This window comes from Platalea leucorodia (genome assembly GCF_965183815.1).
Source record: "Platalea leucorodia genome assembly, chromosome: 5".
Lineage (NCBI taxonomy): Eukaryota > Metazoa > Chordata > Aves > Pelecaniformes > Threskiornithidae > Platalea > Platalea leucorodia.
This window is the reverse complement of record NC_138827.1, coordinates 58,337,671-58,353,281: the sequence shown is the minus strand read 5'-3', so window position 1 is coordinate 58,353,281 and position 15,611 is coordinate 58,337,671.

Sequence of the window (15,611 nt, the reverse complement as noted above, 5' to 3'; positions counted from 1 at the left end):
TCTTTCTACAGCCTCCCAAAGTCCAATACTATCTGCCTGGGCCGCTGAGCCAGAGCGGGAGCCAAGCTCAGTAATTGCCAACGTCCACGGATTCCTCCCACACCAAAGGTGCCAGGACCAAAAGCTCTTGCTGCTCTTCGAGTATCCAGGCAAGCCCATTCACAGCCCCACAAACGCTGGCGCTGTCTCTTTCGACAGCCTCCCAAAGTCCAATACTATCTGCCTGGGCCGCTGAGCCAGAGCGGGAGCCCGGCTCAGCAATTGCCAACGTCCACGGATTCCTCCCACACCAAAGGTGCCAGGACCAAAAGCTCTTGCTGCTCTTCAAGTATCCAGACAAGCCCATTCAGAGCCCCACAAACGCTGGCGCTGTCTCTTTCGACAGCCTCCCAAAGCCGAATACTATCTGCCTGGGCCGCTGAGGAGACCTGGAGCCCGACTCAGAAATTGCGAACGTCCACGGATTCTTCCCACACCAAAGGTGCCAGGACCAAAAGGTCTTGCTGCTCTTCGAGTATCCAGGCAAGCCCATTCACAGCGCCACAAACGCTGGCACTGTCTCTTTCGACAGCCTCCCAAAGTCCAATACTATCTGCCTGGGCCGCTGAGGACACCTGGAGCCCGACTCAGAAATTGCGAACGTCCACGGATTCTTCCCACACCAAAGGTGCCAGGACCAAAAGGTCTTGCTGCTCTTCGAGTATCCAGGCAAGCCCATTCAGAGCCCCACAAACGCTGGCGCTGTCTCTTTCGACAGCCTCCCAAAGTCCAATACTATCTGCCTGGGCCGCTGAGCCAGAGCGGGAGCCCGGCTTAGCAATTGCCAACGTCCAGGGATTCCTCCCACACCAAAGGTGCCAGGACCAAAAGGTCTTGCTGCTCTTCGAGTATCCAGGCAAGCCCATTCACAGCGCCACAAACGCTGGCGCTGTCTCTTTCGACAGCCTCCCAAAGCCCAATACTATCTGCCTGGGCCGCTGAGGACACCTGGAGCCCGGCTCAGCAATTGCGAACGGCCAAGGATTCTTCCCACACCAAAGGAGCTACGACGAAAAACTCTTGCTGCTCTTCGAGTATCCAGGCAAGCCCATTCACAGCCCCACAAACGCTGGCGCTGTCTCTTTCTACAGCCTCCCAAAGTCCAATACTATCTGCCTGGGCCGCTGAGCCAGAGCCGGAGCCTGGCTCAGCAATTGCCAACGGCCAGGCATTCCTCCCACACCAAAGGAGCTACGACGAAAAACTCTTGCTGCTCTTCGAGTATCCAGGCAAGCCCATTCACAACCCCACAAACGCTGGCGCGGTCTCTTTTGACAGCCTCCCAAAGTCCAATACTATCTGCCTGGGCCGCTGAGCCAGAGCCGGAGCCCGGCTCAGCAATTGCCAACGGCCAGGCATTACTCCCACACCAAAGGTGCCAGGACCAAAAGCTCTTGCTGCTCTTCGAGTATCCAGGCAAGCCCATTCAGAGCCCCAAAAACGCTGGCGCTGTCTCTTTCTACAGCCTCCCAAAGCCCAATACTATCTGCCTGGGCCGCCGAGTACAGCCAGAGCCCGGCTCAGCAATTGCCAACAGCCAGGGATTCCTCCCACACCAAAGGTGCCAGGACCAAAAGGTCTTGCTGCTCTTCGAGTATCCAGGCAAGCCCATTCAGAGCCCCACAAACGCTGGCGCTGTCTCTTTCTACAGCCTCCCAAAGCCCAATACTATCTGCCTGGGCCGCTGAGCCAGAGCCGGAGCCCGGCTCAGCAATTGCCAACGGCCAAGGATTCCTCCCACACCAAAGGTGCCAGGACCAAAAGGTGTTGCTGCTCTTCGAGTATCCAGGCAAGCCCATTCAGAGCCCCACAAACGCTGGCGCTGTCTCTTTCTACAGCCTCCCAAAGCCCAATACTATCTGCCTGGGCCGCTGAGACAGAGCGGGAGCCCGGCTCAGCAATTGCCAACGTCCAGGGATTCTTCCCACACCAAAGGAGCCAGGACCAAAAGCTCTTGCTGCTCTTTGAATATGCAGGCAAGCCCATTCACAGCCCCACAAACGCTGGCGCTATCTCTTTCGACAGCCTCCCAAAGCCCAGTACTATCTGCCTGGGCCGCTGAGCCAGAGCCGGAGCCCGGCTCAGCAATTGCCAATGTCCAGGGATTCCTCCCACACCAAAGGTGCCAGGACCAAAAGGTCTTGCTGCTCTTCGAGTATCCAGGCAAGCCCATTCAGAGCCCCACAAATGCTGGCGCTGTCTCTTTCTACAGCCTCCCAAAGTCCAATACTATCTGCCTGGGCCGCTGAGCCAGAGCGGGAGCCAAGCTCAGTAATTGCCAACGTCCACGGATTCCTCCCACACCAAAGGTGCCAGGACCAAAAGCTCTTGCTGCTCTTCGAGTATCCAGGCAAGCCCATTCAGAGCCCCACAAACGCTGGCGCTGTCTCTTTCGACAGCCTCCCAAAGTCCAATACTATCTGCCTGGGCCGCTGAGCCAGAGCGGGAGCCCGGCTCAGCAATTGCCAACGTCCACGGATTCCTCCCACACCAAAGGTGCCAGGACCAAAAGCTCTTGCTGCTCTTCAAGTATCCAGACAAGCCCATTCAGAGCCCCACAAACGCTGGCGCTGTCTCTTTCTACAGCCTCCCAAAGCCCAATACTATCTGCCTGGGCCGCTGAGGACACCTGGAGCCCGACTCAGAAATTGCGAACGTCCACGGATTCTTCCCACACCAAAGGTGCCAGGACCAAAAGGTCTTGCTGCTCTTCGAGTATCCAGGCAAGCCCATTCACAGCGCCACAAACGCTGGCACTGTCTCTTTCGACAGCCTCCCAAAGTCCAATACTATCTGCCTGGGCCGCTGAGGACACCTGGAGCCCGACTCAGAAATTGCGAACGTCCACGGATTCTTCCCACACCAAAGGTGCCAGGACCAAAAGGTCTTGCTGCTCTTCGAGTATCCAGGCAAGCCCATTCAGAGCCCCACAAACGCTGGCGCTGTCTCTTTCGACAGCCTCCCAAAGTCCAATACTATCTGCCTGGGCCGCTGAGCCAGAGCGGGAGCCCGGCTCAGCAATTGCCAACGTCCAGGGATTCCTCCCACACCAAAGGTGCCAGGACCAAAAGCTCTTGCTGCTCTTCGAGTATCCAGGCAAGCCCATTCACAGCCCCACAAACGCTGGCGCTGTCTCTTTCGACAGCCTCCCAAAGCCCAATACTATCTGCCTGGGCCGCTGAGGACAGCTGGAGCCCGGCTCAGCAATTGCGAACGGCCAAGGATTCTTCCCACACCAAAGGAGCTACGACGAAAAACTCTTGCTGCTCTTCGAGTATCCAGGCAAGCCCATTCACAGCCCCACAAACGCTGGCGCTGTCTCTTTCTACAGCCTCCCAAAGTCCAATACTATCTGCCTGGGCCGCTGAGCCAGAGCCGGAGCCTGGCTCAGCAATTGCCAACGGCCAGGCATTCCTCCCACACCAAAGGAGCTACGACGAAAAACTCTTGCTGCTCTTCGAGTATCCAGGCAAGCCCATTCACAACCCCACAAACGCTGGCGCGGTCTCTTTTGACAGCCTCCCAAAGTCCAATACTATCTGCCTGGGCCGCTGAGCCAGAGCCGGAGCCCGGCTCAGCAATTGCCAACGGCCAGGCATTACTCCCACACCAAAGGTGCCAGGACCAAAAGCTCTTGCTGCTCTTCGAGTATCCAGGCAAGCCCATTCAGAGCCCCAAAAACGCTGGCGCTGTCTCTTTCTACAGCCTCCCAAAGCCCAATACTATCTGCCTGGGCCGCCGAGTACAGCCAGAGCCCGGCTCAGCAATTGCCAACAGCCAGGGATTCCTCCCACACCAAAGGTGCCAGGACCAAAAGGTCTTGCTGCTCTTCGAGTATCCAGGCAAGCCCATTCAGAGCCCCACAAACGCTGGCGCTGTCTCTTTCGACAGCCTCCCAAAGCCCAATACTATCTGCCTGGGCCGCTGAGCCAGAGCCGGAGCCCGGCTCAGCAATTGCCAACGGCCAAGGATTCCTCCCACACCAAAGGTGCCAGGACCAAAAGGTGTTGCTGCTCTTCGAGTATCCAGGCAAGCCCATTCAGAGCCCCACAAACGCTGGCGCTGTCTCTTTCTACAGCCTCCCAAAGCCCAATACTATCTGCCTGGGCCGCTGAGCCAGAGCCGGAGCCCGGCTCAGCAATTGCCAACGTCCAGGGATTCTTCCCACACCAAAGGTGCCAGGACCAAAAGCTCTTGCTGCTCTTTGAATATCCAGGCAAGCCCATTCAGAGCCCCACAAACGCTGGCGCTATCTCTTTCGACAGCCTCCCAAAGCCCAGTACTATCTGCCTGGGCCGCTGAGCCAGAGCCGGAGCCTGGCTCAGCAATTGCCAATGTCCAGGGATTCCTCCCACACCAAAGGTGCCAGGACCAAAAGGTCTTGCTGCTCTTCGAGTATCCAGGCAAGCCCATTCAGAGCCCCACAAATGCTGGCGCTGTCTCTTTCTACAGCCTCCCAAAGTCCAATACTATCTGCCTGGGCCGCTGAGCCAGAGCGGGAGCCAAGCTCAGTAATTGCCAACGTCCACGGATTCCTCCCACACCAAAGGTGCCAGGACCAAAAGCTCTTGCTGCTCTTCGAGTATCCAGGCAAGCCCATTCACAGCCCCACAAACGCTGGCGCTGTCTCTTTCGACAGCCTCCCAAAGTCCAATACTATCTGCCTGGGCCGCTGAGCCAGAGCGGGAGCCCGGCTCAGCAATTGCCAACGTCCAGGGATTCCTCCCACACCAAAGGAGCTACGACTGAAAGTTCTTGCTGCTCTTCGAGTATCCAGGCAAGCCCATTCACAGCCCCACAAACGCTGGCGCTGTCTCTTTCGACAGCCTCCCAAAGCCCAATACTATCTGCCTGGGCCGCTGAGCCAGAGCGGGAGCCCAGCTCAGCAATTGCCAACAGCCAAGGATTCCTCCCACACCAAAGGTGCCAGGACCAAAAGCTCTTGCTGCTCTTCGAGTATCCAGGCAAGCCCATTCACAGCCCCACAAACGCTGGCGCTGTCTCTTTCTACAGCCTCCCAAAGTCCAATACTATCTGCCTGGGACGCTGAGGACAGCTGGAGCCCGCCTCAGCAATTGCCAACGTCCACGGATTCCTCCCACACCAAAGGTGCCAGGACCAAAAGCTCTTGCTGCTCTTCAAGTATCCAGGCAAGCCCATTCACAGCCCCACAAACGCTGGCGCTGTCTCTTTCTACACCCTACCAAAGCCCAATAGTATCTGCCTGGGCCGCTGAGACAGAGCGAGAGCCCGGCTCAGCAATTGCGAACATCCACGGATTCTTCCCACACCAAAGGTGCCAGGACCAAAAGCTCTTGCTGCTCTTCGAATATGCAGGCAAGCCCATTCACAGCCCCACAAACGCTGGCGCTATCTCTTTCGACAGCCTCCCAAAGCCCAGTACTATCTGCCTGGGCCGCTGAGCCAGAGCCGGAGCCCGGCTCAGCAATTGCCAATGTCCAGGGATTCCTCCCACACCAAAGGTGCCAGGACCAAAAGGTCTTGCTGCTCTTCGAGTATCCAGGCAAGCCCATTCAGAGCCCCACAAATGCTGGCGCTGTCTCTTTCTACAGCCTCCCAAAGTCCAATACTATCTGCCTGGGCCGCTGAGCCAGAGCGGGAGCCAAGCTCAGTAATTGCCAACGTCCACGGATTCCTCCCACACCAAAGGTGCCAGGACCAAAAGCTCTTGCTGCTCTTCGAGTATCCAGGCAAGCCCATTCACAGCCCCACAAACGCTGGCGCTGTCTCTTTCGACAGCCTCCCAAAGTCCAATACTATCTGCCTGGGCCGCTGAGCCAGAGCGGGAGCCCGGCTCAGCAATTGCCAACGTCCACGGATTCCTCCCACACCAAAGGTGCCAGGACCAAAAGCTCTTGCTGCTCTTCAAGTATCCAGACAAGCCCATTCAGAGCCCCACAAACGCTGGCGCTGTCTCTTTCTACAGCCTCCCAAAGCCCAATACTATCTGCCTGGGCCGCTGAGGACACCTGGAGCCCGACTCAGAAATTGCGAACGTCCACGGATTCTTCCCACACCAAAGGTGCCAGGACCAAAAGGTCTTGCTGCTCTTCGAGTATCCAGGCAAGCCCATTCACAGCGCCACAAACGCTGGCACTGTCTCTTTCGACAGCCTCCCAAAGTCCAATACTATCTGCCTGGGCCGCTGAGGACACCTGGAGCCCGGCTCAGCAATTGCGAACGTCCACGGATTCTTCCCACACCAAAGGTGCCAGGACCAAAAGGTCTTGCTGCTCTTCGAGTATCCAGGCAAGCCCATTCACAGCCCCACAAACGCTGGCGCTGTCTCTTTCGACAGCCTCCCAAAGTCCAATACTATCTGCCTGGGCCGCTGAGCCAGAGCGGGAGCCCGGCTCAGCAATTGCGAACGGCCAAGGATTCTTCCCACACCAAAGGAGGTACGACGAAAAACTCTTGCTGCTCTTCGAGTATCCAGGCAAGCCCATTCACAGCCCCACAAACGCTGGCGCTGTCTCTTTCTACAGCCTCCCAAAGTCCAATACTATCTGCCTGGGCCGCTGAGCCAGAGCCGGAGCCTGGCTCAGCAATTGCCAACGGCCAGGCATTCCTCCCACACCAAAGGAGCTACGACGAAAAACTCTTGCTGCTCTTCGAGTATCCAGGCAAGCCCATTCACAACCCCACAAACGCTGGCGCGGTCTCTTTTGACAGCCTCCCAAAGTCCAATACTATCTGCCTGGGCCGCTGAGCCAGAGCCGGAGCCCGGCTCAGCAATTGCCAACGGCCAGGCATTACTCCCACACCAAAGGTGCCAGGACCAAAAGGTCTTGCTGCTCTTCGAGTATCCAGGCAAGCCCATTCAGAGCCCCAAAAACGCTGGCGCTGTCTCTTTCTACAGCCTCCCAAAGCCCAATACTATCTGCCTGGGCCGCCGAGTACAGCCAGAGCCCGGCTCAGCAATTGCCAACAGCCAGGGATTCCTCCCACACCAAAGGTGCCAGGACCAAAAGGTCTTGCTGCTCTTCGAGTATCCAGGCAAGCCCATTCAGAGCCCCACAAACGCTGGCGCTGTCTCTTTCGACAGCCTCCCAAAGCCCAATACTATCTGCCTGGGCCGCTGAGCCAGAGCCGGAGCCCGGCTCAGCAATTGCCAACGGCCAAGGATTCCTCCCACACCAAAGGTGCCAGGACCAAAAGGTGTTGCTGCTCTTCGAGTATCCAGGCAAGCCCATTCAGAGCCCCACAAACGCTGGCGCTGTCTCTTTCTACAGCCTCCCAAAGCCCAATACTATCTGCCTGGGCCGCTGAGACAGAGCGGGAGCCCGGCTCAGCAATTGCCAACGTCCAGGGATTCCTCCCACACCAAAGGTGCCAGGACCAAAAGCTCTTGCTGCTCTTTGAATATGCAGGCAAGCCCATTCACAGCCCCACAAACGCTGGCGCTATCTCTTTCGACAGCCTCCCAAAGCCCAGTACTATCTGCCTGGGCCGCTGAGCCAGAGCCGGAGCCTGGCTCAGCAATTGCCAATGTCCAGGGATTCCTCCCACACCAAAGGTGCCAGGACCAAAAGGTCTTGCTGCTCTTCGAGTATCCAGGCAAGCCCATTCAGAGCCCCACAAATGCTGGCGCTGTCTCTTTCTACAGCCTCCCAAAGTCCAATACTATCTGCCTGGGCCGCTGAGCCAGAGCGGGAGCCAAGCTCAGTAATTGCCAACGTCCACGGATTCCTCCCACACCAAAGGTGCCAGGACCAAAAGCTCTTGCTGCTCTTCGAGTATCCAGGCAAGCCCATTCACAGCCCCACAAACGCTGGCGCTGTCTCTTTCGACAGCCTCCCAAAGTCCAATACTATCTGCCTGGGCCGCTGAGCCAGAGCGGGAGCCCGGCTCAGCAATTGCCAACGTCCACGGATTCCTCCCACACCAAAGGTGCCAGGACCAAAAGCTCTTGCTGCTCTTCAAGTATCCAGACAAGCCCATTCAGAGCCCCACAAACGCTGGCGCTGTCTCTTTCTACAGCCTCCCAAAGCCCAATACTATCTGCCTGGGCCGCTGAGGACACCTGGAGCCCGACTCAGAAATTGCGAACGTCCACGGATTCTTCCCACACCAAAGGTGCCAGGACCAAAAGGTCTTGCTGCTCTTCGAGTATCCAGGCAAGCCCATTCACAGCGCCACAAACGCTGGCACTGTCTCTTTCGACAGCCTCCCAAAGTCCAATAGTATCTGCCTGGGCCGCTGAGGACACCTGGAGCCCGGCTCAGCAATTGCGAACGTCCACGGATTCTTCCCACACCAAAGGTGCCAGGACCAAAAGGTCTTGCTGCTCTTCGAGTATCCAGGCAAGCCCATTCAGAGCCCCACAAACGCTGGCGCTGTCTCTTTCGACAGCCTCCCAAAGTCCAATACTATCTGCCTGGGCCGCTGAGCCAGAGCGGGAGCCCGGCTCAGCAATTGCCAACGTCCAGGGATTCCTCCCACACCAAAGGTGCCAGGACCAAAAGCTCTTGCTGCTCTTCGAATATCCAGGCAAGCCCATTCAGAGCCCCACAAACACTGGCGCTGTCTCTTTCGACAGCCTCCCAAAGTCCAATACTACCTGCCTGGGCTGCTGAGCCAGAGCCGGAGCCCGGCTCAGCAATTGCCAACGGCCAAGGATTCCTCGCACACCAAAGGTGCCAGGACCAAAAGGTCTTGCTGCTCTTCGAGTATCCAGGCAAGCCCATTCACAGCCCCACAAATGCTGGCGCTGTCTCTTTCGACAGCCTCCCAAAGTCCAATACTAACTGCCTGGGCTGCTGAGCCAGAGCCAGAGCCCGGCTCAGCAATTGCCAACGGCCAAGGATTCCGCCCACACCAAAGGTGCCAGGACCAAAAGCTCTTGCTGCTCTTCGAGTATCCAGGCAAGCCCATTCACAGCCCCACAAACGCTGGCGCTGTCTCTTTCGACAGCCTCCCAAAGTCCAATACTAACTGCCTGGGCCGCTGAGTACAGCCAGAGCCCGGCTCAGCAATTGCCAACAGCCAGGGATTCCTCCCACACCAAAGGTGCCAGGACCAAAAGCTCTTGCTGCTCTTCGAGTATCCAGGCAAGCCCATTCACAGCCCCACAAACGCTGGCGCTGTCTCTTTCGACAGCCTCCCAAAGCCCAATAGTATCTGCCTGGGACGCTGAGGACAGCTGGAGCCCGGCTCAGCAATTGCGAACGTCCACGGATTCTTCCCACACCAAAGGTGCCAGGACCAAAAGCTCTTGCTGCTCTTCGAGTATCCAGGCAAGCCCATTCAGAGCCTCACAAACGCTGGCGCTGTCTCTTTCGACAGCCTCCCAAAGCCCAATACTATCTGCCTGGGCCGCTGAGCCAGAGCCGGAGCCCGGCTCAGCAATTGCGAACGTCCACGGATTCCTCCCACACCAAAGGTGCCAGGACCAAAAGCTCTTGCTGCTCTTCGAGTATCCAGGCAAGCCCATTCAGAGCCCCACAAATGCTGGCGCTGTCTCTTTCGACAGCCTCCCAAAGTCCAATACTATCTGCCTGGGCCGCTGAGCCAGAGCTGGAGCCCGGCTCAGCAATTGCCAACGTCCACGGATTCCTCCCACACCAAAGGTGCCAGGACCAAAAGCTCTTGCTGCTCTTCGAGTATCCAGGCAAGCCCATTCACAGCCCCACAAACGCTGGCGCTGTCTCTTTCGACAGCCTCCCAAAGTCCAATACTATCTGCCTGGGCCGCTGAGCCAGAGCGGGAGCCCGGCTCAGCAATTGCCAACGTCCACGGATTCCTCCCACACCAAAGGTGCCAGGACCAAAAGCTCTTGCTGCTCTTCAAGTATCCAGACAAGCCCATTCACAGCCCCACAAACGCTGGCGCTGTCTCTTTCTACAGCCTCCCAAAGCCCAATACTATCTGCCTGGGCCGCCGAGTACAGCCAGAGCCCGGCTCAGCAATTGCCAACAGCCAGGGATTCCTCCCACACCAAAGGTGCCAGGACCAAAAGGTCTTGCTGCTCTTCGAGTATCCAGGCAAGCCCATTCACAGCGCCACAAACGCTGGCACTGTCTCTTTCTACAGCCTCCCAAAGCCCAGTACTATCTGCCTGGGCCGCTGAGGACACCTGGAGCCCGGCTCAGCAATTGCGAACGTCCACGGATTCTTCCCACACCAAAGGTGCCAGGACCAAAAGGTCTTGCTGCTCTTCGAGTATCCAGGCAAGCCCATTCAGAGCCCCACAAACGCTGGCGCTGTCTCTTTCGACAGCCTCCCAAAGTCCAATACTACCTGCCTGGGCCGCTGAGTACAGCCGGAGCCCGGCTCAGCAATTGCCAACGTCCACGGATTCCTCCCACACCAAAGGTGCCAGGACCAAAAGGTCTTGCTGCTCTTCGAATATCCAGGCAAGCCCATTCACAGCCCCACAAACGCTGGCGCTGTCTCTTTCTACACCCTACCAAAGCCCAATAGTATCTGCCTGGGCCGCTGAGACAGAGCGAGAGCCCGGCTCAGCAATTGCGAACATCCACGGATTCTTCCCACACCAAAGGTGCCAGGACCAAAAGCTCTTGCTGCTCTTCGAATATGCAGGCAAGCCCATTCACAGCCCCACAAACGCTGGCGCTATCTCTTTCGACAGCCTCCCAAAGCCCAGTACTATCTGCCTGGGCCGCTGAGCCAGAGCCGGAGCCCGGCTCAGCAATTGCCAATGTCCAGGGATTCCTCCCACACCAAAGGTGCCAGGACCAAAAGGTCTTGCTGCTCTTCGAGTATCCAGGCAAGCCCATTCAGAGCCCCACAAATGCTGGCGCTGTCTCTTTCTACAGCCTCCCAAAGTCCAATACTATCTGCCTGGGCCGCTGAGCCAGAGCGGGAGCCAAGCTCAGTAATTGCCAACGTCCACGGATTCCTCCCACACCAAAGGTGCCAGGACCAAAAGCTCTTGCTGCTCTTCGAGTATCCAGGCAAGCCCATTCACAGCCCCACAAACGCTGGCGCTGTCTCTTTCGACAGCCTCCCAAAGTCCAATACTATCTGCCTGGGCCGCTGAGCCAGAGCGGGAGCCCGGCTCAGCAATTGCCAACGTCCACGGATTCCTCCCACACCAAAGGTGCCAGGACCAAAAGCTCTTGCTGCTCTTCAAGTATCCAGACAAGCCCATTCAGAGCCCCACAAACGCTGGCGCTGTCTCTTTCTACAGCCTCCCAAAGCCCAATACTATCTGCCTGGGCCGCTGAGGACACCTGGAGCCCGACTCAGAAATTGCGAACGTCCACGGATTCTTCCCACACCAAAGGTGCCAGGACCAAAAGGTCTTGCTGCTCTTCGAGTATCCAGGCAAGCCCATTCACAGCGCCACAAACGCTGGCACTGTCTCTTTCGACAGCCTCCCAAAGTCCAATACTATCTGCCTGGGCCGCTGAGGACACCTGGAGCCCGGCTCAGCAATTGCGAACGTCCACGGATTCTTCCCACACCAAAGGTGCCAGGACCAAAAGGTCTTGCTGCTCTTCGAGTATCCAGGCAAGCCCATTCAGAGCCCCACAAACGCTGGCGCTGTCTCTTTCGACAGCCTCCCAAAGTCCAATACTATCTGCCTGGGCCGCTGAGCCAGAGCGGGAGCCCGGCTCAGCAATTGCCAACGTCCAGGGATTCCTCCCACACCAAAGGTGCCAGGACCAAAAGCTCTTGCTGCTCTTCGAATATCCAGGCAAGCCCATTCAGAGCCCCACAAACACTGGCGCTGTCTCTTTCGACAGCCTCCCAAAGTCCAATACTACCTGCCTGGGCTGCTGAGCCAGAGCCGGAGCCCGGCTCAGCAATTGCCAACGGCCAAGGATTCCTCGCACACCAAAGGTGCCAGGACCAAAAGCTCTTGCTGCTCTTCGAGTATCCAGGCAAGCCCATTCACAGCCCCACAAATGCTGGCGCTGTCTCTTTCGACAGCCTCCCAAAGTCCAATACTAACTGCCTGGGCTGCTGAGCCAGAGCCAGAGCCCGGCTCAGCAATTGCCAACGGCCAAGGATTCCGCCCACACCAAAGGTGCCAGGACCAAAAGCTCTTGCTGCTCTTCGAGTATCCAGGCAAGCCCATTCACAGCCCCACAAACGCTGGCGCTGTCTGTTTCGACAGCCTCCCAAAGTCCAATACTAACTGCCTGGGCCGCTGAGTACAGCCAGAGCCCGGCTCAGCAATTGCCAACAGCCAGGGATTCCTCCCACACCAAAGGTGCCAGGACCAAAAGCTCTTGCTGCTCTTCGAGTATCCAGGCAAGCCCATTCACAGCCCCACAAACGCTGGCGCTGTCTCTTTCGACAGCCTCCCAAAGCCCAATAGTATCTGCCTGGGACGCTGAGGACAGCTGGAGCCCGGCTCAGCAATTGCGAACGTCCACGGATTCTTCCCACACCAAAGGTGCCAGGACCAAAAGCTCTTGCTGCTCTTCGAGTATCCAGGCAAGCCCATTCAGAGCCTCACAAACGCTGGCGCTGTCTCTTTCGACAGCCTCCCAAAGCCCAATACTATCTGCCTGGGCCGCTGAGCCAGAGCCGGAGCCCGGCTCAGCAATTGCCAATGTCCAGGGATTCCTCCCACACCAAAGGTGCCAGGACCAAAAGCTCTTGCTGCTCTTCGAGTATCCAGGCAAGCCCATTCAGAGCCCCACAAACGCTGGCGCTGTCTCTTTCGACAGCCTCCCAAAGTCCAATACTATCTGCCTGGGCCGCTGAGCCAGAGCTGGAGCCCGGCTCAGCAATTGCCAACGTCCACGGATTCCTCCCACACCAAAGGTGCCAGGACCAAAAGCTCTTGCTGCTCTTCGAGTATCCAGGCAAGCCCATTCACAGCCCCACAAACGCTGGCGCTGTCTCTTTCGACAGCCTCCCAAAGTCCAATACTACCTGCCTGGGCTGCTGAGCCAGAGCGGGAGCCCGGCTCAGCAATTGCCAACGTCCACGGATTCCTCCCACACCAAAGGTGCCAGGACCAAAAGCTCTTGCTGCTCTTCAAGTATCCAGACAAGCCCATTCACAGCCCCACAAACGCTGGCGCTGTCTCTTTCTACAGCCTCCCAAAGCCCAATACTATCTGCCTGGGCCGCCGAGTACAGCCAGAGCCCGGCTCAGCAATTGCCAACAGCCAGGGATTCCTCCCACACCAAAGGTGCCAGGACCAAAAGGTCTTGCTGCTCTTCGAGTATCCAGGCAAGCCCATTCACAGCGCCACAAACGCTGGCACTGTCTCTTTCTACAGCCTCCCAAAGTCCAATACTATCTGCCTGGGCCGCTGAGGACACCTGGAGCCCGGCTCAGCAATTGCGAACGTCCACGGATTCTTCCCACACCAAAGGTGCCAGGACCAAAAGGTCTTGCTGCTTTTCGAGTATCCAGGCAAGCCCATTCAGAGCCCCACAAACGCTGGCGCTGTCTCTTTCGACAGCCTCCCAAAGTCCAATACTACCTGCCTGGGCCGCTGAGTACAGCCGGAGCCCGGCTCAGCAATTGCGAACGTCCACGGATTCTTCCCACACCAAAGGTGCCAGGACCAAAAGGTCTTGCTGCTCTTCGAATATCCAGGCAAGCCCATTCACAGCCCCACAAACGCTGGCGCTGTCTCTTTCTACACCCTACCAAAGCCCAATAGTATCTGCCTGGGCCGCTGAGACAGAGCGAGAGCCCGGCTCAGCAATTGCGAACATCCACGTATTCTTCCCACACCAAAGGTGCCAGGACCAAAAGCTCTTGCTGCTCTTCGAATATGCAGGCAAGCCCATTCACAGCCGGACAAACGCTGGCGCTATCTCTTTCGACAGCCTCCCAAAGCCCAGTACTATCTGCCTGGGCCGCTGAGCCAGAGCCGGAGCCCGGCTCAGCAATTGCCAATGTCCAGGGATTCCTCCCACACCAAAGGTGCCAGGACCAAAAGCTCTTGCTGCTCTTCGAGTATCCAGGCAAGCCCATTCACAGCCCCACAAACGCTGGCGCTGTCTCTTTCGACAGCCTCCCAAAGTCCAATACTATCTGCCTGGGCCGCTGAGCCAGAGCGGGAGCCCGGCTCAGCAATTGCCAACGTCCACGGATTCCTCCCACACCAAAGGTGCCAGGACCAAAAGCTCTTGCTGCTCTTCAAGTATCCAGACAAGCCCATTCAGAGCCCCACAAACGCTGGCGCTGTCTCTTTCTACAGCCTCCCAAAGCCCAATACTATCTGCCTGGGCCGCTGAGGACACCTGGAGCCCGACTCAGAAATTGCGAACGTCCACGGATTCTTCCCACACCAAAGGTGCCAGGACCAAAAGGTCTTGCTGCTCTTCGAGTATCCAGGCAAGCCCATTCACAGCGCCACAAACGCTGGCACTGTCTCTTTCGACAGCCTCCCAAAGTCCAATACTATCTGCCTGGGCCGCTGAGGACACCTGGAGCCCGACTCAGAAATTGCGAACGTCCACGGATTCTTCCCACACCAAAGGTGCCAGGACCAAAAGGTCTTGCTGCTCTTCGAGTATCCAGGCAAGCCCATTCACAGCGCCACAAACGCTGGCACTGTCTCTTTCGACAGCCTCCCAAAGTCCAATACTATCTGCCTGGGCCGCTGAGCCAGAGCGGGAGCCCGGCTCAGCAATTGCCAACGTCCAGGGATTCCTCCCACACCAAAGGTGCCAGGACCAAAAGCTCTTGCTGCTCTTCGAGTATCCAGGCAAGCCCATTCACAGCCCCACAAACGCTGGCGCTGTCTCTTTCGACAGCCTCCCAAAGTCCAATACTATCTGCCTGGGCCGCTGAGCCAGAGCGGGAGCCCGGCTCAGCAATTGCGAACGGCCAAGGATTCTTCCCACACCAAAGGAGCTACGACGAAAAACTCTTGCTGCTCTTCGAGTATCCAGGCAAGCCCATTCACAGCCCCACAAACGCTGGCGCTGTCTCTTTCTACAGCCTCCCAAAGTCCAATACTATCTGCCTGGGCCGCTGAGCCAGAGCCGGAGCCTGGCTCAGCAATTGCCAACGGCCAGGCATTCCTCCCACACCAAAGGAGCTACGACGAAAAACTCTTGCTGCTCTTCGAGTATCCAGGCAAGCCCATTCACAACCCCACAAACGCTGGCGCGGTCTCTTTTGACAGCCTCCCAAAGTCCAATACTATCTGCCTGGGCCGCTGAGCCAGAGCCGGAGCCCGGCTCAGCAATTGCCAACGGCCAGGCATTACTCCCACACCAAAGGTGCCAGGACCAAAAGGTCTTGCTGCTCTTCGAGTATCCAGGCAAGCCCATTCAGAGCCCCAAAAACGCTGGCGCTGTCTCTTTCTACAGCCTCCCAAAGCCCAATACTATCTGCCTGGGCCGCCGAGTACAGCCAGAGCCCGGCTCAGCAATTGCCAACAGCCAGGGATTCCTCCCACACCAAAGGTGCCAGGACCAAAAGGTCTTGCTGCTCTTCGAGTATCCAGGCAAGCCCATTCAGAGCCCCACAAACGCTGGCGCTGTCTCTTTCGACAGCCTCCCAAAGCCCAATACTATCTGCCTGGGCCGCTGAGCCAGAGCCGGAGCCCGGCTCAGCAATTGCCAACGGCCAAGGATTCCTCCCACACCAAAGGTGCCAGGACC